The 26,436-nt window shown below is 40.4% G+C and overlaps 1 protein-coding gene across 2 annotated transcripts in view; it reads left to right on the top strand.

Moving 5' to 3' along the window:
• The window catches only part of PRICKLE1 (prickle planar cell polarity protein 1), a 100,106-nt gene that overhangs the window by 3,562 nt on the left and 70,108 nt on the right, over positions 1 to 26,436 (top strand). The window contains exon 2 of one of the 2 annotated variants that reach the window (XM_031462732.2): positions 1,453 to 1,575. The exons of the other annotated variant lie outside the window; for it this stretch is intronic. The gene's annotated coding sequence lies outside the window, so the exon portion shown is untranslated. The remainder of the gene's footprint in view (positions 1 to 1,452; positions 1,576 to 26,436) is intronic. 2 annotated transcript variants of the gene reach the window in all.

Here is a 26,436-nt window from a genome sequence, read left to right as displayed (position 1 = left end):
TCCCTTTTCTGGAATTCTCCATCTCTGGATACCCACAAGAGTAGCTCCTCAGCTCCACCAGGAACCAGGAACCAACCTTCTTGTTTATGGTCTGCAGAGCTGAAGGCCCAGAGGTTACCTCCTTGTGTGGGTGGAGGAACATTGTGGAACGGTGGGAAAGGCCTGGCCCAAAATTGCACAGGGGCTCCACCCCAGCCTCTGTTTCCCTCCCCTTCCCACCCCCAGCACCTCCCGAAGGAGGGATGGTGAGAAGAGACATGCTTTGCAAGTTGGAGCACGCTGATGTCATGACACTTCTGGCACAGAGACACGACAGAATAATCGGATCCCTTTCCTGCGTGCCAGAATGACACGATTTTTCCAAGACCCATTCCCCAGCCAGGGGTCCACTGGCACTGACTATTTCCAGTTCCTGGGGGTTGGGGAAGAGGGGGGAATCAGACCTCTCAAAGAGAATGTAATAATTCTTCCTGTGTCTCTGTTCCGGGTGCTCATTTAGACTAAACTTTAAATGCATCTTGGTCCCTTTTGAAGGGACCTCTCTAGGAACAAGAATGATTGCCCAGCCTGAAATGATTAGACCTTTCCAGATTCATTTCCCTGCGAGGAGAGATTTGAAAATGAAAATGAAAATAAAAATGTCAGCAAGGCAGAAGCCAATGTAAACATTTTAAAACTTAGAGCCGTAAACTAGCAAGCAGCTGTCATTTACCTCTACTTAACTTTTTCCCTCCTTTCCATAATTTGGTCCTAAGTGATCCTGAAAAAAAAACCGCTGACCAATTAAACAGCAGTTGCATTTTCTCACTGGTAGATTTGGGGTAAACTCGTGGGAGAGAAGTCTTTCATTTCTAGTGGATTACACTTCAGGGAAAAAAAAAAAAACACGTTAGGGCTGTGTTATTTCAGTTGTTGGAGAACTGAAGTCATGTACTCCCTTCTGAGAGTTTTGTCCCAGTTGCTGATTTATAGCTTTTGCTTTGTGTACGTGTCTCTGTCTTTTCTCTTCTGGTTGGACCTCTGGAAAGAAAGCGTTGTCAATAATACAGTGAAAATATTGTAGTCAGATGCGCTGGGTAAGGAGACCTCTCCGTGCACGGCGCACTCCCTGAGCTGCCCTGCTTTTATCTGAGGGGCAGATCCCACAGCTCGCAATTATGGTCCTTGACTTTGGTAACAATTCTGTTTGAAATGTTTCCAATTACACACAATATTGGCGGCATGTAGCAGCTGCATGCCAAAAAAGCATTTCCAAGTGTGTTCCAAGAATCAGGCTGTGATTGCTTTTAATTTAAATAAAGGCTATTTGGTTTCCTGTGAAGTTTTTTATAACCACCTCTGACCAGCACCCCCCCTGCCCATTTTTCGTTGCCTTAAAAAAAAAAAAAAAAAAAGCCTGATAGAAACTAGCCACCGCTTAATGTGATACAATATTGGCCCTGGTTTTTCTAGGATGGCCTTTGGCTTTGCACAAGCATGAGGACGGTTCAGTAAAGGAAACTTTAAAGAAACGTTGTCCAGCAGTTTGGATTTCCCCAAAGAAGAAAAGAAGGAAAGGTTATCTGATAGCATATTGTAAGTAGCCAATGTCTTCCTCCCCCTGCCCTCCTTCTTTAGGGATCTGTCATTATAATGATATTTTTAGGTCCCTGAAGATTATTTGGTATGGTGTCCTTCCTTCAGATTCTTCTGTTTTTCTTTTTGTGAGCCAATGAACATATGTTAAGGACACACTGAAAGGTAGAGAAGGGGTGGGAGGTCTAGCTTAGTGGTAGAGTGCATACTCAGTGTGTACAAGGTCCTGGGTTCAAGCCCCAGTGCCTCCCTTAAGGGGAAATAAATAAACAGCTAGAAATAAATCCTTTATATATATATATATATATGAAAAAAGGGTAGAGAATGGTCAATAAGAATATTCTTAAAACAGTGGGGGCAGGATGGAGGGGGAGAGGGGAGAAAGGAACCAGGGAATAATTTCACCATTCTCCAGCAACCAAACCCTCCAGATCGCCCCCTCTGTGGGCTTGAAGCCTCTGAACACCACAACCTTTTAAAAACAGTAGAGGCTTAAATCTTTTAATAGCTACCAGATATACTTGACTTATGAAATCTGAAAATAAGAAAATATACACTCTCTGGACTTGGAGTGAAGGGATTAGTTACAGGACTGGGGGGTTCTGTTTCCAGGATGGTCTGTTGGCCCATTTGAAACATAACACCTCGAGCTAGAGGGTATCCAATAGCTGAGGTGCTAAGATGGTCCTAATTAAGGTGTTTTCACATAGGCTCTTTCAGTCCTGGCAAAAAACATCCCACAGAATACAGAGCTCCTTTGGGTTGAACAGTAGTTGACTTGCATAAATGCCAGCCATCACTTCTGGCATTTTTGGAAATCTTCCATCGTGTAATAAATAGTGCTGTATAATCCAAATTTGTAAATGCCATGTTTCATGTAGCCCCCATAGAGCCAGCTGAAATTCACCCAGGCTGCTGGGGTGCATTGAGATCCTGGAGGTTAGGTTACTGCCTAAACCCGATGTATCACCACTAATGAGCGATGGTGGAGGCCTTTGATCAAAGCTAGGAGGCGCGAGGGGAGCCTTCGCAAAGCAGCGCACTGTGGGAAGTGCCCACCAACCACCGCTTGGACTTGTCTTTCCTCCTTGGAAACTCCTTCAATTAAGCAAACCTTCTCGGAGGAAATTTGCCCAGCTCGAGGTAAAATGAGGTTTCTGTTGCTTTACCAGCTGAGCTCCCCCGCCTGCCAAACCCTCACCCCACCCAGGCCCATTGCTATAGTGACAAAACCCACTATAGTAACTATGGTTGAAATAGAAAGTCTATTAAAACCCTTCCCTGTACTGGCCAGCTCCTCTGCCCTAGCTGAAATGCTGTCTTCTAGATACACACGCGCACACTCGCGCACGCACACACACACACACACATACCACTTTTTCAGTCTAATAATAGTGAACTGATTTAAACCATGTTATAGTTTCACCAAAGGCAAATGTGCTTCTTTTTTTTTTTCCTTTTATCTCAATGATAAGTAAATAACATGATCTTCTGAAGAAACTCCTAACTTGTTTACTGTAATTGATGTTTCCAACTATGTTATTTACATGCTTGAATAACCTAAGTTCCTTCATTAGGATCTGAAAAAGAGCTAGGTAGTATGGTATTTTGTTTTGCTTTCAGACCTCTCTGCCAGACAGCTTCAGGAACTGTTAGACTTTCTGTAAGAAGACTGCTTAGTGCTCTGGTGTTGAAATACTGGTTATAATGTGTGTCGGAAGGAGACGGCATTCTGAATTCTTCTGTAACTATGTAATTAACAAGTATGTTCACTGCTTGAAGTATATGCATGTTACATAATTTTTAGGAAGAGATAAAGTTAGGTCTGAAATGCATTAGAGAAGCACAGATGTTTCTTGTAAGAAAATACACATGCCTCATAGGAATTTTGAACTGCTTTCTGATGCTTTGCTTTGTTCATTGCAAGGATCAGATGAATAATCTCACTGAGTTGCCTTAGTTCTTATTTACACAGGCTTTGGGGAAAGGGCTGAAGTGATAAATAACTTGCCCCCCTCACCAAGTTCTGAAATGCTTTAGCCTTTTATGTTTTTGTGAATGTGAAGGGAGGGAATAAAATATACAGAGAAGATGTTTGTGTTTTACTAACTTAATCACATAAGTTCCCTTTGTGGGTCTATAAGCTTAAACAGCTTGTCAGGCTAATAGCCAAAAACACGTCCTCAAGTCCTGCCAAATGTGTTAAAAGCAGACCAGACTGTCTTTATATTGAGGTATTGGAAACTTTTTTTTTAACCTTCTGAATTTTAGGAATAAACCAGAAAAATTATTCTCTCCTTCTCCTTACCCACAAAACCCCAAGTTGTTATTCATTGCAGTGCTGAAATGAGAAACTGATAGGAATAATGGTATTTGTGCAGGAGTGGTTTAAACTAGCTTGACTTGACTGTTTAAGCAGAAAGCAACTGGGTTACTGTGGTACATGATGGGTCTTTGTTTTTTATATGTTTGTGTTGCCTGTGCACGCTGGCTTTTTTACTTCGGTTCAGTAACTTTTGGTCAAGTGCTTGTCCATTTATCCTGTTTCTTCTTGAGCAGAGATTCAAGAATAGACAGTAGTGATGTGGTATAATAGTGCAGAAAAAAGACAGTTTTTCTACCATCATTTTCTGAAAATCAGAAAATTTGGACTGTAGTAAAATAGCTGTGTGATTTCTGGCCAGGCACTCAGCCTCTCTGGGCCTCAGTTTCCTCATATATAAAATGAGGGAATTAGGCCAGATCAGTGCATGTTAACCAAAGGTTTGCACCATAAACACCAATGGAGCTTTTTCGAAATGCAGATACACAGAGATTTTTAGGCAGTAGGTTTTGGGTGGGGTTTTGCACATTCAACTTGAAAAAGCTCCTCGAGTAATTTGATGCACAGCTGTGGTTAAGAGCCACTAAATTAAGTGATCTCTAAGATTTCCTCCCAGTTCTAGAATTTTATGTTTCTAATCCTACTAAGCTGAACATTGTCCCCTCCTTTCCTTTCTCCCTTCCTTCCTTCCTTCCTTCCTTTCTCTTTTGTTCGTTTGTTCATTCATTCGTTCTTAACAGCTATGTTCCCTACTGTTGCTGTCAAAATATTATAGACATCATGTTAATTCAGTTCCAGAAAGAGCTATGTTCTGCTCCTGTGAGTAGATGGTAATTGATGGAAGGGCAGAGCTATGTTACTCACCATTGCATACCCAGCACCTGACACGATGCGTTGTGGACACTTGACAGCTGCAGAGGGCCCAGGGAGTCAGGAAACTTTGAAAATGTGTTGACCACAAAATAATATGGTCAACATGCTGTAGTGTACGCAGAAGTATAAATATAACTTTGTACACGTGGCACTTATATGTTATAAGCCAGTGTTAAACCTCAATAAAAGATAAATTAAAAATAAAATAAAGCAATATGCTCAAATGTTTTTTGTCCACTTCCAGACGCCTTTCAGGTAAAGTGCCTCAAAAGTCAAAACAATGGGTATCATTGTTCATCTGAAAAACAGCATAATAAATACATTATTTACCGTATGTTTCTAGACTTTGGGGATACTCAGGGTGTATTGACTGGATTTTTCCCCCAGATTAACAGTTGGTCTCATTGCTTTAAATGTGGAGGTGCTTTACCTGAAAATGTATCTGGACGTTGACAAAACAGAAAAAAGACAAGACACTAAGCATATGACTTGAAAGTGTAATTAACATGTTATTGAAAAAGTTTATCCTATGAAAGCCATAGTTTGCAGTTTGTTGTATGTTTCCTTATCTCTTGGGCTCCTGCATTTGTTGAATGACTGTCTGATTTTCTGCCATCACCTATGTGTGTGAGCTTAAGGAAATAACCCAGCCAAATCACTACAGAGGTTTCAAAGTTTATCCAACAAATTTACAGCTTTATTATGATTTTAAGTCTCATTTGAAAATATTTTTAATTACAAAGGTCAAAATTTTTAAATAGATCTTTATTAATACAAATTTCTTAATAAAGTGTGTGTGTAATTAGCCCTTTGGTTTTTTTTTTTTCCAACAAGAGATGCTAATTCACTTTTTCTGGGATTTGTGTAGGATCTCTTTACAGACATGATTCCATTTCATATAGTTCATATCATATAAAGTACTTTAAAACGGTCCATATCCACAGTGAGTGTGTAGGTGTGTTTATTTCTTGTTCTAGATAAAATAAATCAGAGAATCTCCAACAAATGTGAGGAGCACACTCGCAGTTTTTCTCATACTAACAATGACATGTCTGAAAGTTTTATTATTCTTGGTTGCAAAGTTTTGTGGAAATTGATTCAAAGAGTTTGTTGCTCATTTTGTTTCTTTGCTTTTTTCTTCAGTCTTAAAAAAAAAAAAACAACTAGGTTATTTCCTGTCATTATCCATTCTTACCATCACTGTAGAACATGGGGTAAATAAAAAGAACATAAAACCAGTCCATGACTGCTGGCTATGTCTACGTGGTAGGAACAAAAGGAGAAGTTTGATGCTTACCTAGTTGACTTGATTTTTTGGTGGTGGTTGTATGTTGCCATTCTTGGGGGGAGGGGAGAGGTGGTGTTTTGCTTTCAACTAAAAAAGAACTTCAAAAACTCATCATTCTAAAAGCTGGACAACTCTTCAGTTCCCTTTGAACCTTTTCACTGTAGAGGCATGGCCAGTAGCAAAACCAGTCGTTTTTTTCCCACTGTACGCCCATTGCCAAATCAAATAACCGGGGCCTCAGAGTGGACATTGACACCTGAATTATCTGCTTAGGTTGTTTGCACAAGGTAACTGGAAGACTCTCTCTTAGTCACTAGGTGAAGAGAGACTACTGTGAGGCATTTTAGTCAGGAAAAAAGCTTAAGAAGTCACTAAACAGGGCTTCAGGATCATTGGAGATAAATGGAGAGCTGGTTCAGAGTATTGTATAAAGCCCTGTTGTTTGTAGGTTTCACTTCCCTGAAGTTTCACGGCTAATCTCCCTGTTTGTGCTGGGCTGCAGGCTAATCACAAAAGGACACGTGTCGGTTTTTCCAGGTGGGATCATGGCTCTCTCCAGCCTTTCAGGTGTCAGCTCAAAAGCCGTTTGGCATCAGGGAAGCCTTCCCTGATCACTGTACATAGAAGCACCCCACCTTCCCCAGCCACCACCCAGCACTCCCCAAACCTCCTAACCCGCTTTACTTTTCTCCATAGCACTTGTCACCACTGGACAGACACTTACTTAGTATAGCTGTTTGTTCTGTGAAGAAATCTCTGTGCTGTCTTGTCTCCTGCTTTCTCTCCCCAATCTTAGAGCGGTGCCTGGCACATAGCAGGTAGTTAATAAATGCCTGCAGAATGAATGACTGCAAAAATTTAGGGAGCCTCGAATCAGAACACCCCCTCCCCAATCTTACAATATGTATAAATAAACTAGAGAGTTTTACGCTTATATTCTCATTCTTGTAACAGGACTGTAAAGTTAGCAAATGGCCACCCTCATTTTACCGGGTAGGCATTTGTGGACCATTTTAATGTTTAGAAACAGAAACAAGCATTCTGTTTTCATTTAAGTGAGAATTTCCAAAATAGTTTTTTTTTTTTCGTGTGTTTTGGGGGGTTTTGGGGGGCAGCTATAGTGGAGTTTCTGAGCTGTTTCCTCCCTTATCTGAATAAAGCCAGAGAATCGTCCTGGAGTGTGAAGAGAGAAACCGATCAAATACCCCTCCTCCCTTCTCTCTGCCACAAAGTGATCAATGACACGTAATCATATAGTGAACGGAGGCCATATTAATAGACGTGAGACTGAATATTTGCAATAAGGAGGCTGTGTGATTTTCCCCTTCATAATACACCCATGCTACTCTGTAACCTTTAAAAAAAAAATACAGGCAGTATCTTCAGACAGATTTGTGGTGTTGCCTTGTTTGTTAAAACAAGGGTGATGGACTGTCTTTCTCTCAAGAAACCCTGACTTAAATTCCAGAGGTGAAAAGCTAATCCCCTAAGTGATTGCAACCAGCTTCCTAGGACACCTAGTTGCTTGAAATTATTATTTTAATGTCTTAGCTTCCAGGGCTAAATTGGCAGTGAGTCAGCTTTCCTATTAAGGAGCTGCGCCAACCTATTTGTCCAGAAATTATCATGTTTTAACTCAGGGGTTCTTTGCTAATAATAAGGCTAATACCTCAGAAGTACACAGAGCACTTTCAGATTCATCTCATTTACCTTCGCGGCATCTTTGTGTGGAGGTCTAACCAAGGTTATCCCCAGCTCACTGATGGAGAAGCTGCCTGTTAGTTCAAGTTGCACCTTCCTACGGATCTTTGGTTTGGCGATTCCTAAGTAAATTGTGGTTTGATTTTTAGAAAGAAAGAAAAAAAAGGGGGGGGGGGATAAACAAGCATAAGATAATCTATCTAGAATCGTTTGATGATGTTTTACTGTTTTGTAAATGTTGCTGTGTGTGTATTTGTTCTGTATTAAATGCTTTCAGATAATTGTAGCCTCAGTGACTACTAACTTGCATGTAATCTTGGATAAGTTGCTTCATTTTCTAGACTCCTTGCCCACTCTGTGCCTCGGTTTCCCTAATGATGAAGTGAGAGGCCCAATGACCTTGTGAGGCTTAAAATTTCCTTGATTCTAAAATACTGGATTTGGAGGCTGTAACTTCAGGGGGATAGATAACAAATGGGAGCTGATATTGTTATTTTTATTATTAATTATCATCATTACCTAAGTCCCTGACTAGAATTATTGAACAGTCTACTCAACATTGTTCATGTTAACCAGGTGCAACTTTTAAAAAAAAAAAAAGAAAAGGTCTATTTATTCATGATTCAGTGTGGCCAGTTCAAAATTCAGCAGTAGCTGTGTTTTAAAGACCTAAGAGAATACACACTTCCCCTTACCAAAAGTCTGGTTTAATAGGTTACATTATAATTTAATATAAGGAGCTAAAAAATGCAGTAACATTGAGCACAAATTACTACTCTGATGTAGTTACAACAATGGCACACTTATACTCGTCCTGAAAGTTACAAATATGAGTAGTGTGCTTACGCGTGGGAAATGTGGAGAATTTATAAAGTAGAACTCAAAGTAGTATGTTCACTTACGTATGCAATCACATAGTGATCGTAATTTTTGTTTGAAATGTGTATGTCTGCTGACCAAATTGGAACTAATTTGGGGAGGTTTAGAGAAGGTTTGCTGGAAGGTAAGAATAGCCCAACATCCATTTTAGTTACATTTAGTTGCACTTTTTTTTAACCATAAAAATATCCTTATCTCTCCCACTCCCCAAATAAAAGCTGTTGTAAATAAGTGGTGAGTGGTGAAACTCTGTTTTAATCTTAACTAATACATGTCAGTATATGTCACCATACCTACTGGCCTGGATGTTCCATCTTTGTTAGCACTGTGTTTAATTACATCACTGACTTTTAAGCAAAGTCTCAGGCCCTTGGATCTTAGTCACATTCTAATTAGGCTGAGCCTGAAGTTGCAGACAGCCCACTGGGGAAGCAGTACCCCATTCGTATTATATCTGAGAAGGTGGAGTGTGTGAGTTGTTCAGGTGAACCCAGCAGTGAGCCGTGGCCCATCTCCCAGCAGATCCGTAAGTGACTATGAAATGCCGCTCCAAAGGCAAGGACTCTCAAAATGTGACATTAATAATCACCAGTTTGAATCTGGGTCACTTCAGCCATGACTCAAAGATCAAACGCTATCAGATGGTAATGAGTGTGTTTCCATTTCTTAATGACACCTTTGTGGGCCCTCTCAGCAGACTGTTAGACGGTGGGAGAAAAATAAAGGCGCATCTGCTGCTCGGTCTGGAGGCCAGCCCTCCAGGTTACAGTCGGCATACTTTCGCAAAGATGTTTTAGGAACAGCTCACGGTGGTTCCAGCTTCTTAAATGGATATACAGAACCTTTCATCTTCTGCCTCTTTTCCTGACCATTTATTCACTTCAAAGTGCTGGTAGCTGTTTTTGCAAACTTTTGACTGCCTTTTCTCTCCTCTGAAAAGTAAAAAGAAATTGCACTTGCAGATGCGTGTTAACCATTTCATGTTAAACTTCCCCATTTGTATTTCAGTTTGGGGGCATCCTTTTCATTTCAACACATCTTTCTGGAGCCCTGTGGTTTGCCAGGCACTGTGCTAGGCTCTGGGAACAATACAGACATCAAATAAGAGTGGTTCCTGTCTTTAAAGAGCTCACTTTGTTGTTGGGAAGGAAGCCATTTACTTGTGAAATGCTGTGGTAGAGGCAGGAATAGAGAAATGTACTAGATATAGTAGTGACAGAAAGCCAAAAGTGGAAGTCATTTATTCTGGGTGAATTGTTAAGGAAGGCTCCAGAGAGAAGGAGATGGTTGATCTGGGTCTTGACGACTGAATAGGAGTTGGCCAGGCCGTTAGAAATGGACAATGACTCATTTTTAGGCAGAAGGAGAAGTGTGTCCAAAGGCGGGAAACATGAGACAAACATGATGTTCAGTTAATTGCGAGTCCTTACATTGGGCTTTAAGATTCATTATGCTTTTAGTCATGGACTTATTGCCACCTTTATAAAACAGCTTCAATCAGAGACAAGAGATGAGTTTTGACAACTTTAATCGTGAGCCTCGTTCTTCTCAGTGGTTGACTTTAAGATTCTGAGTAAGAGCTGTCTGGTCTCCCTCAGTGTTGCACTAACCTGGCCAACCAACCAGGTATTTATTTACACCTGAGTCTTTTCATTGTTATATTGGTACAATCTAGATTTATTTACTTTGCAGTTTCAGTGCCAGGTTTCAATTTCCAGCCTCGAGTGTTTAGACAACATTATATAATAAGTGTTACACTTTTATGACATTTGCTTTAGTACAGTAAGGGCTTTCCATGAAAGCTAATGGTTGGGGGAAAAAAAAAGAAGCCCAAATGTCACCAAGTGGCCTCCAGATGTGTTTTATTGTGTTGGTATCTCTGTTTTGTTTTCATAAAAACTTTTTCTTAAGTTTAAAAAAACCTTGAGAAGCAGAAATAGCAGACAACAGACTCATAGGAGACGAACTATTTTCTTCATTTCCTGATTGTTACTTCTTGATCTCCTGTTTCAGAAACCGTGATTCAGCCGGAAAAATCCACAACAATGTAATTAAAGTACTGTACTTTAAAAAAGCAAATCACAGTATGTTTGGTTTCAAAGATAAGCTCACTTCTCAGGTTGGGAGGCCCGCTGTGTTTCAATGTACAGGTCTTCAGTGTGGCGATATTAAATTTGTGATTTAACATCTTTCAGAATTTCTGCCGTCTAATTGTTCACTGAGCAATCAGTATGTTTTCAGGCAGTCTGGCATGTGATAAATATTTTGCAGCATATACGGCTGAACATGCCAATTTCAAAGGGCTTTCCAAGCTTTAATTAATTTTCACAACAACCAGATGCACTCTGCTTTACTGACGAGAAGTCCACAGACAGCGGAGTTCAGAGTGAGGCCCGGATTCGTCTAGCAAAGTGGTTTACAGACTTTTGGGGGATAGCTGAACACTCTTCTCAAACACAAGATTATCTGGAACTCCAGCACGTCAAGTAGGACTGCTCTTGTTGGGAGGAAGAAAGGGAGTTCATTATAGGGCTGCCAGATTTATCAAAATTAAACACAAAACAAAACAAAACAAATCCGAGATGCCCATTTAATTTGAATTTCAGATAAACAGGTTTTTGTAATTAACAGATAAAATAATTTGCAGTGTAAGTGTGTCTCAGATATGGTGTGTCCCTTAAAGAATGATTGATGGTTTATCTGAAATTCAGATTTAGCCATGCATCCTGTACTTCTTCCCGGCAGCTGGAGGTTCCTGTTTATAGTCCCACTCTTGTGGTGCCCTTTTATCCTCCTCAGCCAGGCGAGGGTCCTGGTTCCCTGAACACGGTTTGAAAACCACAGATAAAAGAAATCCATGCAAAGGCTGGGACAGAAATAGTAATACATTTTTCGTCTCAATCCAGATTTAGAAAATATCGTCACTCCCTTGGCTGTGTTAGAGGATCTCCGTGATCATTGTAAGGAATTATTGCCTTTACTTGGCCTTCCTTGTTCCTTAGGACAAAATACTGAAGTCTCCCAATCTTTGGGAACAATGTTCGTTAAGTCACCTGTTTGTAGAAGTCAGCAATTTAGCTCCTGTGAGGAAGGAGAATTGCAGGTGGGCCAGAGTCTACAGATAAAGAGAAAATTGGATGGGAGCTTGTGAGCCTGATGCCAAGGTAACCCACAGAGAGGTGTCCGGCATGGGCCCCATCTTGGTCTTTTGGTCTACTTGGCGTGTACACGTTCAATGGTCCTGGCTTGAGGATGACACCCATGAAAGTAATTCAGTTATTTTGCCCCATCGTTTTAAAGCAGCCCTCAGATGTTAGTCTCATTTCTCAAGCTGACTCCTTCTTGGAATATTCTTATTTATTTGGCCATTATATTCCTCAGCATCACTGTGTACGGTCTAAGTAGCTATCAGAAGCCACTCAATTTGTTTATGGTGAAACAGTCCTGCAGTGCTCGAGGGACTCCCTGGATTCACTGATAAAAAAAAAATATCTTTTCAAAACAAAAAAGAAACTGAGGACCCTCTCCTGGATCTGTGGGTCCCCAGGTGCTTTGGATTTGTTACCTTGCACGGGTGACCTACTAACTCTATATGAAATTTCTGTATTTGCCAAATATTAGTCGTGGTTTATTTTTTGATAGGTAGATTAGGAATGGATATGACTTTTTTGGTCCCTTTTTCATGATTTCCAAAATGTGTGCTGTAAGTGTGTTATCTTTTAGGTAAGAACAGTAAGTATTAGTGATACATTTTAAACATTTGGTGGGGGGAGGGGGAACCCCTTAAATGTTTCTATGTTTAAAGTTTCTAAAGTATAAATGAGTTCCATCTGGGATATAGATCATTTTTATTTGCAAATGCTGATAGATCTTTGAAGGTTAATTGTAATACGAAATCCACCCAAATTGTCTACACTTAAAATTGATCTCTCATTCATCCATCTGTCTTTTATTCATTCAACAAATACCTACTGAAGAACCAGATATATTCCTATACAACACAAGAAAGGGGGTGATGAATGGATGCAAAAGAAAAGTGACATCCAGAGATGTGACCCACCTACTCCATCCTTCAGGACTCCACCGTATTGTGGGCAGGGCTGGGGAGTGCACTCATGGGGGTAGTAGACCCTAAGTGAGGAGGAAAGATGCTTGCTTGGCCTCAGTTAGCAAATGAGATCCCGATGCTCGATGCTCATTGAGCCAAAGTGGCTTTCACGAGGCTGTTTGTCACAGTCAGTACCTGAAGACCCAGGTCACCCGAGTCCTGTTAGGGGTTCGTCATCTTGCATTGCAAAACCAAGCACAAGCTCCCATCCCAGGAGCTGGATTCAGAAAGCCACCAGAATCCCTGCTGATTTCCAAACCCAAGGCCTAGGACCAGAGTCCATCTGCTTCTCACCCGCCGGCTTTCACTGTGGGCTGGGTTTGTGCTGGATGATTTCACCCGCCCCTAGGCTGGTTTCAGGGATTTTGTTTTTGATCAACTATGGAATAGAAGCTGCAGGGACATTTACTTTTTTCTGTTAGCCTCTTTTTGAAGGAGCCTTGGAGGAAGAAATAGCCTCTTCATAAAATCCCTTTTACTGGTCTGTTTTGTTGACTGTGAAATCTCTAATATGGAGAAACCCAAAATACTTGAATTTTTTTTCTCTTCTAATATTAACATGTGCAAAAAATTACCTATTCATGATGTTTATACTTACTTTCACAGTTCAAACAGACTACCTTTTACTTTACATTTTTCAGTGGCTCCATGAAGGTAGAATTTGACAGGTGATTTGAGGGGATTTGCACGATAAAGCCTAGGAAATTAAAGGTTTTTATATTTGCTAAGACAATTTTTGGGGTCAAGGTTAAATTCACACAAGCTATCGCATGTTAAATTAACCCAGTTATTGTTGACATTAACATGTAAATACTTGCAAAAATAGCCTCCTAAATATACGAAAGAGTTGCTTTAAAATAAAGCTAAATATTTTCTTCTTTATTTTGACTATATGTTTGAAGTTTATATAATAATTTTCAAGAACTCACTGAATACAGAATTTTTAACTTGTTAACAGATTGCACATTTGGACTTGGGAATCCACTGAAATAAATATGAAAGAATTTTCTAAAAATTTATTTTACTTATGAGTAAACTAGGTGTTTTCTAGAAAGAAAAATTGGGGTGCCGTTCAAAATTGCCTGATCGTAATTCTGTTGAGCCGTTGAAATCAGATCAGTGTCTTGACCGGTTGAGCTGCCAGATGGAATTTTATCTAAAACCAGTACACTTCGTTCATACTTTAGGACCCCTGTGAATTTAATCACAAAATCACTTCATACCCCGTTTGGAAGGCAGCCACTTAAGCGTGGAATATGACAATTGTTTAACAGTGCATAGTAAAACTTAAATGAGGGAACTGTATCCAGTTGAAACTTCCAGGGTAATTCAGGTAGGTGGACATAGCCACCCAGGTGTCTTGGAACCACTCCAGCTCCAGTTGGCTAATGAGCTCACAGGGCTGAGGTCTCCCTTCCTTGTTTACTTGTCCATTAGCACAGTGCCACCCAACAGCATGCTGGAATATTGACTTCACATTGATTCACAAAGGAATGCCTTGGGCTACACAGCGACTCTCAGGTCTCTTGCAGGTGTCTCCGCGGGACTCTGATTGCAGAATCTGTGCTGTTCGGCTGCTGACACGACCTTTCGGCTGCACTGCCCGGAATAGAATTCCCAGTGCCACACTGCTCTTCTTAGACACGGACCTTGGTGGGGTTGCATGTTTCCCTTATTGATCCATCTGTTGTAGGGATGACATCACCACAAAGGAGTTAATTTGTCTGGTTTCGAGGGTCACGTTTAATTGCAGGGGTCAGCTAAGGATAATAAATGACTGCTTTTTGCTTTACTCCATGTCTGTGCCTCACTTTTTCTCTAAGACTGCTGAACCGGGCAATCGGTTTCCTTAATTGGTCCAGCTGGTACCATAAGGATGACATACAGGCTGCACAAAGGTTCCTGCTATCTGTGGAAAACCTGAGCTCACCAGTCCAGAAAGTTAAATACAGAACATCCTTACATGGACTTGCTCATAGAAAGCCTCTGCATCCAGTAGGAAGAAAGGAGGCACTAGATGGCAGTCTTAAACAGACTTGAAATGACCTTTCCTCTCTTAAAACAAATGCATTATCTAAAAGCAGTCAACTTCTGACATGGAAATGGCAAGAAAGCAGGGGTAGAAATACTCATATCAGACAAAATAGACTTTAAAACAAAGGCCATAAAGAAAGATAAAGAAGGACAGTATATAGTGATGAAAGGAACAATACAAGAAGAGGATATTACACTTGTTAACATATGTGCACCCAATAAAGGAGCACCTAAATATGTAAAACGAAGACTAACAGACATAAAGGGAGATATCGATGGGAACAGAATAACAGTAGGAAGACTTTAACACCCCCGCTGACATCATTGGTCAGATCTTCCAGACAAAAGCAGTCACTTCTGTTCCAAATGAACTTGGACTTGAGCTCTACTTTATAAATATTGCAAATCTAAGAGCATTACCAAGTTTAAAATTGTGGAATTTTGCTTTGGATATGAAAAAGTATTTCATATACTGGTCTTCCTCAACCTACAGGTTTGTCCTTATCAAACACACACTGTAAATTGAAAACACCAAAAGTTGAAAATGCGTTGAGCACGCCTCCCCTACTGAACATCATCGCTCAGCATAGCCTACCTGAAACGTGCTCAGAACACTTACGTTACATTTACAGTTGGGCAAAATCATCTAACACAAAGCCTGTTTTATAAGAGTGTTGAGTATCTCAGGTGGCCTATTGACTACTGTACTGAAAGTGAAAAACAGAATGGTTGTGTGGGTACAGAACGGTTGTGAGGGTGTCAGTCATGTACCCTCGTGACCGCAGGGCTGACTGAGAGCTGCAGCTGCTGCCCTGCCCAGCAGCACAAGAAAGGATCACACTGCATATCACTAGCCCAGGGGAAAAATCAAAATTCAAAATTCCACGTACGGCGTTTACTGTCTGCTTCTTGCTTTCACACCATGGTGAAACTGAAATATTGTAAGTTGAACCATCTTACGTCAGGGAGGACCATCTGTATACTTTAAAGGTCCATCGCTGAGCAGGTTCATTTATTGAGTTATCCTAATTACCTGTTTTAACTTTACATTTTAAAATGCTGTCAGAGAGTCTTTTTACATTTTAAAAGCTAGAAAAAGTGATAGTATGTTCGTAAAGTGGAAAAGTATGAACTGTTAAAGATATAGCAGTTAACGTGGCAAAAAAGGCAGATTATAAGATAGAAATAGGATTTGATCCCTCTTTTGGGGAGAACGGTATGTATTCACCAACGTTAGTATGTTTGCATGCCTGTGTTGGTCTCTGGGAGATGGGACAATGGATTTTTTTTTCTTTCTGCTTATTATTTTTCTACCAAAACTGTATTTCTTCTGCATGACAGTAGAGTTTTTTAAATGTACACAGTAGGGTAAAATTGCCTTCCTGATCTAAGATGGGCTTCTTGAAAATACTGCTTCCTGTCATTTCACTTCTTCCATCTAGGATGTTTGCCACCTTATCTCGTGCGCTTTTCCATGTTGTAGAGTTCGTATTTGTACTGTGGGGTTTCATCAGTTAAAATAATACAAAAAGTGTTCTGATGCTCCAAAGTATGGTGAAAATGATATTATGAATATTATCAAATTCTACCTAGATCTCAAGGGTGATCTGTATGTTTCTCCAGATTCCATTCACAGTGAACACTGATTAAACATCAAATAGGCACACATCATGTATTATCAGAAATTATAAATCCTGGGTGGTAAGGTTGGAGATGCAGCTTTGCAGGGGTTGAAGTGAGTTTCCTTTTGGTGTCCATCCTCATCTGTACGTGTGTTTAAAAGAAATGCATATCCCACCTAAAGACGATAATATTTATGCTTCTTCCCTTTCCTTCTTGGATGTTGATATCATTTGGGAATTAATGTTCCATTTTGAGGCAGAGAAAAGTGTGATCAAAAAATAATAATTAAAGTATGTTTTTAGAAATTAACAAAAATACACCAGACGTTTAATTCCTTTTGGGAAATACCCCAGAAACAATCTGGCAAGACTGAAAATGTCTATACCAGACTGTCCCCTGGTAGCTTTTTTAAGGAGAGCTCACAAAGCGTAGTGCCATTCAGAAGGGGTCAGTTTAGACTTTTGGGAGACATTACAGATTATTCAAGAGTCTATCCTGCCCTTAATAGAACTTATTCCACAGAGTATGTGTTCCTTCCATACTCGTTCATCGGTGGATTCTGTCCATCAAGAGCATTTTTAGTACACAGCAGGTCATTTGGGTTGGTAATTTCTACATACCCAAAATAAAAGGCTTTAGAGAAGGGTTTTTAGTAAGGTCTAAATCCGCTGGACATTTCATTAATGTGGTCCCCCACAAGACCAATTAGTTGCAAATAATTATTTTAAATCCTGAAAATAATCTTTTTGTCCCTCATATACAGAAATTGGAATAGTGAGGCGATTCGCTAACCCTTTAGCAAAGGTGACTTGCAGAATCATCCAGTTTATTCAGCCTCAGACCGCATCACAGTGCTGAATGCACATGACCATTTATCTCTTTATATCTTATCTTCTGCGCTCTGAACTTAGAGGCCCTGAGGGAAAACAATTATGTGTTATTCGATTTCTGTTTGTAGAATAAGCATATAGAAGGGGCTCAAAATGTTTTAACTTGATGAGTAAATAAATGTTTCTCAAGTGCAAAGCCAAGTTTGGGCCACCTGATGACCCTATCAGCCCCTGTGAGATCACTGTCCACTCCTGTATCTCTGGTGTCTGGCTGAGAAAGTACAAAACGTTTGATGAATGCGACGGGGCTGGGGTTGGGGGGAGGGACAGGGGCAGTTGTTAAGTTTAACTAAGGCTTCAGAGTTGAAAAGGCTTTTTACACACATTCTCCTTTAATCCTGGTAACAAACTGTGGGGCGACTGTCTCGTCTTAGGAATGAAGGATCAGATGGTTGGGAGAATCCCTGTGGGTCACACGGTTACTAAATGTGAGCACTGGGCTAGAAGTCAGGTTGGCTGACACAGTCCAGGATGCTCTGCCCCAGTTTGCTTGAGACCAACACGTGGAGTACTTCCTCTGAGACACGCTGTCACCTCCCCGGCCAGCCACTCTGCTGGCCCCTGTCCATCCTCAAAGCTTCTCCTCCACCTGTATCTGTCCTTCTAGGTCAGTAGCTTCAGAAACCACCTCGTTATCCAAGTCAGAAACCTGGATGTGATCCTTGCCCCCTCTTTTCTGCATTCCTTCAACCACATGTCCCACCTAATTTACCTTCTGGACATTTCTGGGACCAACCATCCTCCTCTCCTCTCTCCAAGGTTCAGTCTTTCATCTTAGTCACTAATCCGCCATCCAGGCTTCTGGCCTCCGGCCCTGCTCCCTTCACGCCACAGCGTGGTCTGTCATCAGTGAAAATTGGACTCTGCCATGTCTGTGTTCAAACTGTGCTTCTCCTGTGAGCCCGCACCATCAGCATCTCCCTCGAGCCTCCCTTCGCCTTTGCCCATCTAGCAGCACAGCGAGACAGAGCATCACCCTGATTTGCTTAGATTGTCTCTTTCCAGAGCAGAGCCACGTTTTCCTCCCTGGCCCCTCCTCCCCAGATCCTCATTCCCACCCCTTCTAGGTGAACATAGTCGCCACAGAATCAGACAGACCTCAGAGCCAGAGGAAACTTGGAGGAGGGTCCTCGGAGGGCAGTTGGAGTTCTCCCATCAGTTCCCTTACTCAGTCCTTCTCCAGCGCCCTCCCCTCACCAGCCTCTGGGATCATGATGTCAGCACTGGTTTAAAAAGAAAAAAGGAAGCTAGGGAAACTGGCTGTGGGTGGAAAGCAATTAGCAAAACATGGCAGATGCAAATAAATTTTCCACAGAACAAATGGGTAAACCTGCAGGATTGGCTGGGCTCTGCCACTAAGGGGGAGGTGCTGCTTTGGTTGCTGGTGGGAGTGAACCCAGAAAAAGGGCTCCCTTTTTGTTTACCTCTTCTCTCTCCCTGTGTCCCCTAGAGCGCCCATCATATTCCATGCTGCCATCTTTAATGCCAGTTGGTCACTGATGACCTCTGAGAAAGCTCCACTTAGGGAAGGGGGCGTGTGTCCGGGAGGCTGAGATGGGACAGTTGCTCCCCCTGCCCCTGCTCCATGCCCCCTTTCCCCAAAACGCACCCCTTCCAGGCAGGGATACTTCCTGACTTCTCTTGGTTCTAACAGCGACCCCGCCCACTGGTTTCCTTCTACCCACTGTTGCTCACCTCTCTCCAACTTGCCAGGCTGATGAGAGTTTTGGAAGAACCCCCTGTTTTAAAACTTTCAGAACTGATGACCTCTCGCCTCGGTCCTGTGCTGCTTCAGTGTTCTCTCAGCCCTGGGCGAGCTGCTATTCCCAGGAGGCTGGTGGTCTCCCCTGACAACTCAGATGTCCCTGAATCTGGGAACCCTAACTGAGACAATTAATATTGGTGTTCGACCTTGGCTGTACTGACTCAGATATTTATGCAGGATACTTTCAAACACGTGGTCTCAATATTACCTCCTTTTAGGATTCTTTGTTTACTTTCAGTTTGCTAGTGTTCTTGCCTCAAATATATATGTTTTTAAATAAATGCAAATTAAATGCAAGTTAATCCTTTCTGCAATAATTGAGTTACTGTTCTTGATTGCCAGTGACATTAAGCGCTACATCTGGATGCATTACAGTAAGCATATCCTATTGCTTTTGTTTACATTCCACTAGGACTTTGGAATCCAAATGATTCTGAAACCAACAAAAATTAAATTAAATCCTTTTACAACTAACCCTCCCAAGGATATTTCTTTGAATACTTCAGTAAAGTTTGGGAAATGTTATTCTGATGTTTAAAAATATGACCTCCAGAAAGATTTCATAGCATTTTGGAAAGGGACATTTTTCATAATGGGTGATGGGTGGGGTGATGAGTCCAATTGTCTTGATGTCATTTCACTTTAGAGTTGCTCCATATTTAGGATGACTGTACATCCTGGTTTATGTCCATTGTTCCAACATAGTTATTAATTACATTCAAAAAGTGGCCTGGTGTGCATGATAAATTATATGTTCTCCCAAGTCTAGTCTATTTGATTATCAAACAGTTGATCAGGAGTTTTGTTTGTCTATAATTAAGTCTTGCAAAGAAATGCAAAAAAAAATGATTGGGCTTGTAAAAAATCTCCAGTATTCATGCAGTTTGAGAAAAAAGCAGTCAGTAATCTTACTCATCCTGCTTGAACTTGGCTCACCACAGGCAAGTTTCTATTTGTGGCAGTAACTTAGCTCTTCATCTTCCAGAGCCGTGAAATTGTCCTGATCACAATTTTAAAATTTTAATTAAATCTCCTAAAATTGGAATGCACGTTATGTCTTTGTTGGTGATCCAGTGTTTCTGGCTCCATCAACTGTGTTAGCAGCAAACTTTCTTCTACCTTTATATCATTTATTTTTTCTCTTTTCTACCTGTGACTTAGGGTACTGAAGCCACTTGTCATATAAGAAGACTGTTCATGTCTCTTTTCTGCATTATGAAGTTGATATTTAAATTTTATCTGTAGATTTTTGCCTTGCTTTGATTCTTTCTCATTTATTTGCTATTGAATCCTTATCCCTTTGGTTTTTCTTACACGTATTTATTTCTCATTTCTATCATTGCCTGTTCTCATATTTTCCTTTTTTTTTAACTTATATTTAATGTATCTTTCAGAAGTGCTTTATTTCAGAATTCACTTCCACTGATTCCACAAACATTTCAAGTACGTTAGCAACTTTTCCTAATTTCCTTTGGCTCTATTATGTATATGATATACTTTGAGTCTGTTATCAATATCTTTTACATCTTCAAAATGTGTTTCACTCTTTTACACAATTTCTAGTGAGGATTCCCGTCCCTGTCCTAATCTTTCCCTTGGTAGTCTTACCATGTTAGCACATATGTTTTAATTTTCTAATACAATAAATGAGATAAGATATCTTTGCCTTTTGATTGATTTGAAAATGGGAGGTGAGACATTACATTTTCACCTGTTTGTCTTAGGGCAGCCGTAAGGTGATACAGTTCAATGGCTGTGACAGATTCCCCACAGAGATTTTGAATTAGCGACAGATCTTGGCCATTCTTACAGCTGACTTTTCATAGTTACTGTACATAAGTACTGAGTCCTTGTCATTAAAAATGGGCATCTAAAATGGACAATAAGATAAATTTCATTTTACACCCTGATGAAATCTCTAGTGAGGATTTGTGATGTGTATATTAGCCTGCAATTAAAAACCACTTGTGGGCTTCTAGAAATATGACCTTTTAAATGTAAGCCAAATTAGTTCATTAGTTCTCAGATAGAATAGAGTTGACTTTCTACTGTGAGTAACGCAGATTTGAAACATGAAATTTGAAAACACATTTTCACCAAAGACAGATGCCGTTGGTGTTGAATGGAGTAGGAAAAAACAGCATTCAGAAGGAAAACTAGGGTGGAGAAACAGGAAAGTTTCGTAGAAAAGAAGGTCAGAGAAGTGACAGGGAGGGGTTAGAAAGGGCTTCCATCATGAAAAATGCCTTTGTCTGCTGGAGACTTCCCTATTGTGTGATTATCTTTTTAATCGATCTTTCCCTCACACACACACACAAAGGAAAACAGAAGAAAGGTTATTACTAAATATATCGTCCCCTTGTTGCCTCAGTGGCCACCGTCTTGCTATAGCGGATGACAGTGTATGATGAGTAGCAGGCATTTGGAGGATGTTGGTTTGATAAAGTATAACCCCTAAGCCACTTCCCCAACATGATCTTCCTAATATCTTCAAAAAGTGTCTGTGGCTTATCTGGGTCTAATCTTGTCTGGCAACGTGACAAATGCCTCAGGGAAGTGGGAAGGATATAACCTGTCTTCAGAGATTTATAGCATCTCAGGCATCACAAATCCCGCAAGACATTTTTGTTCTTTGGGGGATAGGACTCCACTGATATTTTTTATATCATTAACACGAGTTAGCGATATTACTCCTGGTTATCGGAACTACTAGTGGTCCTTGGTTTTTTTTGTTGTTGTTGCACGAAGATGGTGCTTTTGACCTGCCAAGGTTAAGGGATATTTTTTTCCAGAATCAGATAAATGTACATCCATTCTGCCTCCTGTTCCTTGTGCCGGCCCTGACCGTGTGTGAGATGACTGTCCAGGGTGGGGCTACTGGCTTCAGCCACAGCAAAGCCCAGACGTAATAACTGCCTAGTCCAGAATCAAATACAGAAATAACAAATGCTTGCCTTTAATGGAAGGTTGGATCACTTATTCTCTCTCTCCCTCTCCCTCTCTGTCTCTGACATTTTTTCCACACCCTCCAACAAATAGCCTCAGACAATAGAAATGGTTAAGATGAATTCAAAGACTAAGAATATCTAAATGTTGAAAGATTTCCTGGGGTATCTGAAAATTTTCTTCTCCACTTGAAGTTTGAAGAAATTGTTTCTACTTATTTGTTTTCCAGTGTTCATAGCACATGAATTTTGTGAAGTGATGTTTACGGAGCGTGGATACAGTTGTTTTACTTGCCAACAATTTGTGTGTTGTGTAAAAACCCTTCCACACAGGCTCCAGACTTTGAACCTGGAATGTATTTCCCCACCGTGAGAATTTGGTCAAGACCTGTTTAGTTGTGATCAATCAAACCAGGTACAATCAATACTGAAGCCAAGGGCGGGTGGGTTGCCTCTGTCTAAGGAAGGAGGGACCAGGACGTTTTCCTTCACATGGAAAGTCTTAAGGAGGTTTTATGCGGGTACATTTTAATTAGGAAGCTTCATTTAAACATCTTGACATCAAAATAACTTCTGAATCGTGCTGTACACCAGAAATTGACACAACATTGTAAACTGACTATAACTCAATTAAAAGAAAAAAGATCTCTGACAGCTAAATGGATTCGATAGGCTAATATTATTTTCTGAAAGCCACGGGAAACAGTTTGAAATGAGATACAATGGCAGTGACACAGAAGAAAAAGTGATTTCGTCTTTGGTGTTTTGATGCAGATCTGACACTTTACGGAGGCCTGAACTCATGGTTCTTTGATTTTCTATTTGGAAGTAGAAGTGCTCCTTTTTCAAACTCCTTCCTGCTCCCACTTCCTCAGTTTTCTACAGAAATTTACCCTCTACACCACCGCCTAAGAGCTAGGACTTCTCACAAATGAAAAAGAAAAAATGTATAAAATAAATCATGCAATTCAGTACACCTGGTTAAATGTCAGATTTGAAAAAAAAAAAAAATCCCTGCCTATTTGGTAGCTACTGCCTAAGAAAATGAACTTATCCAATATATTTGCACTTCCAACAGTGTCTTCTGCCTTCTCAGTACTCCCTTGGCTGTGTCCTACTATATCAACCACATACATCAGCTCTGGCTCCTCTCTGGGCAAATGAAATTTCTTTAAAAGAATATGAGGTCATAAAAGCCAAGAAATCGCACTTTATTACTTTCTCTAAGAAGACTGTTAAAACAGTGTTTCTTTGTAGCTTAGTGACCCGAAGGCAACAGCGATGCTCTCCCCTCAAGCCTGTGGTCCAGCGCCCACTCCTGGCTGGCATCTGCTGGCCTGGGGAGAGCCACTGGGGACCCAGACAAGCAGCATCCTGTCGGAGACCTTCACTGCATTTTCCACAACAGCATCGGAATTTTCCTAAGGCAGTTTCACATCTGGAATTTTAAAGAAAGTTTGCCCGTCAATAAAATGGTAGTAAATCTTAGGAAACATTGTGCCTTTTTTTTGTTGTTTTAATTAATCTGGCATTTCTCTCCTAAACCATTAACAAATTATTGGTTGTTCCCTCCCTTTTCGCCCTTAACAGTAATAATGGACAAAGAAAAGAATTATGAAATGCCCTGTTGTATGTTACTTTTGAATTAAGGTGGCATAACCATTTTGCAGAATATCTTTTCCATTTCTTACAAAAGAATATGTATGCACACATCTAAGGTATAAATATCACACTTTATTTATGCAGAGCAGCATTATTTTTTATGAGGATGTAGAGTTTGTACGATTAAACGATATTGAAACACATTTCTAATGGGTGGTTTGTGTGTGACATGCATTCATCTAGTCTTTAGAAACACTGTCTTACTTGGAAGCCTGATTTGTAGGCTGTCATGCTACAATGTGCCAATGACTAAGTATGTGAAGTGACTCTCTAAAAGCCAAGGTTAAAAACACCCGCCTGCTATTAGAATAGTTTAATCAAATTCTGAAAGCGACAGTCCTTTATTTTAAAATGTCAAAACTGTTCACTTTTTTGGTTGAAAAAAATTGTACTGAGTTTGGAATTGAGTCTTTTAGTGTGCGTTTGAGGAGGCTTTCTTAATAGGGAGAGAAAAATTTTGCCAGATTACACAAAACAGTCACGAAACCCAGAATTTTGACTTGCCAGGTTTTTAAAAACAAAATAATCCCCACAGAAACCTCAGAATTGTAATAACTCAAGTATTCCATGAATTGTGCGTGACAGATGACGTAAGGAGAGAGCCAGCCCCCTTCCGATTCCTAAAGCAACTTTTAAGCAAACGCAGACATTTAAAAAAATACAGCATTTGCATGAAGGAAGATAGGATGCTATGTGAATGGGTGATATAAAATCTGGATTTCTGTTGGCTATTTTGGTTTTGTTTTTTAATCTTTTTTTAAAAGTTTAAGTATTTTTATTTATTTACTTTTTTAATGGAGGTACTGGGGATTGAGCCCAGGATGTCGTGCATGCTAAGCATGTGCTCTACCACTGAGCTCTACCCTCCCCTTCTGTTTGCTATTTTGATGATTGATTTGCCCCCCAATTTTAAGGGAAGTATATGTGGGGGGCAGGGAGCTGTAGACTTTCACTCCTCTCCTGTTCCCATCTAATGAGGGAGAGACCCAAACTACGGGAGCTTGCAAGTTAGTTAGAATTTGAGATGCTTTTTCCAAGACACTGTGACCAGTCACAGGTCCCTAACTTCATCCATTGAACAAACAGTAATTGCATTGCTTCTCAGGCCAGGCACTGTCCCAGACCGGTGCACAAAAGGTTAAAGCAGAATGAATATGTGGTGAATAAACTGACTATTTATAAAGCATTCACCGGTGTCTTGAACCCTCCCCAATGCTTAGCTCCATGCATCTGGCACGAGGTTTTCTGTGGCTGAGTAGCACCCAGCAGTCACCAGGCTGGTAGAAATCAGTGGCCTGTTGTTGGTCTCTGTCCTGCACTGGGCCACAGGCTCTTTGGAGGCAGGGCAGTATCTCCTTCTAGCCCGGGGCCCTGGTGCATTGTAGGTGCTCTGAAATATTTGTTCAAAAAATTTCTGCATTATCCATTTAAATTCTCCTTTGCAACCCATGATGCAGTTATGGGTCATAGAAAATTAAGAAGTCAGGATTGACCAGATAGACTTCTTGACTGATTGCAGAAGTCATTCTTTCAGTCATTTAATACAGATTTATGGAGGCCCTACTTTGTGCCAGACCCTTTCTCTGAATAAGGGTCAAGATGCCAGAGCTCAGACCTGCAGCCACACTGTGCCTGCTGCACTCCAGGCTGCCACCCTTCCTCGCTGGACCGTCTCAGGCAGGTCATTTAACCTCTTCTGTCGAGTAGGGGTGATAATAGTCCCTCCCCTAAAGGGTTGTTGTAAAGATGAAATTAATCGCTTTATAGACAGTGCATAGGTCCTGCAGCTGGTGGTTATGAGAAAGGGCAAAGACAAGTGTGTTGTGAGATGAGGCTGGACAGGTTAGGAGGACCAGGTTTCCCAGTTTGGGGCTGCATCCTCCACCCTGGGAAGAGCCACTGAAGCCTTTAGATCTGGGGGAGGGTGGTGATGAAGTCTGTCTGTAGCTTTTTGCCTCTGCCAAGGTCAGAGAACCTCATTCGGTGAGTTCTGCAAGCAATTGCTTAAGACACCGTTGTAAGTGGCCAGTTGAACATAATCAATAGGGCTTTATGTCTGAACCACAGAAGAGAATGTGGATTGTACTCAGGAACCAAGTGGGGCGGTAAATATTTGCTTCCCTTCAAAGTGGCATTAAGAGATATGTAATATTACAGACCTACCTTCAGGCTATTTGTAAAGAAAATCAAATTTGGTGATTAAATACTGAAAGGTGTAATTCTTTTTCCTCCCTGGGTTCCTTAGAATAATGAAACGTTTACATGCACTGGGAATAAGAATCAGGTTATTGCTAATTCTGAGTAACCAAGTAACATATAAAGAAAATATTATATAGAGAAATAATGGTTATTCTAGAAGGATTCTAAAGGGCTGATAAGTGACTTTAATAAGTCACTTTTTATTTCTTATTGTTAAAATATTTAGAATGTATTATAACTTACCAATATCCATTTGTCATATTTCAAAATTATGTGTTAAGCCATAAAAAAAAATGAAAAAGATTTCAAGCCTGAGCTTTTGTGTCATTTGAAACTTGGAAATACATTGGAAATAATTGTTTTTGTACACTCTTTTTTAAAAAAAAAAATTAATTATACATATGTAGTACACAGGGAAATATATGTTGTGAAAGATTTTAAATTTTAGAGATGGGGATAAGAAAAACAAAGCAAAGCAACATTGCTAAACCAATTTTATACGCCCGCATAAAGATTCTTGTTTTCCACATATTTATACACAAAAATACTATTTTTAAAAATATTTTATTGA

Source organism: Camelus dromedarius, chromosome 11, assembly GCF_036321535.1.
Source record: "Camelus dromedarius isolate mCamDro1 chromosome 11, mCamDro1.pat, whole genome shotgun sequence".
Classification (NCBI taxonomy): Eukaryota; Metazoa; Chordata; class Mammalia; order Artiodactyla; family Camelidae; genus Camelus; species Camelus dromedarius.
The sequence above is the reverse complement of the archived record's forward strand: the minus strand, read 5'-3'. Positions and strand labels throughout refer to the sequence as shown.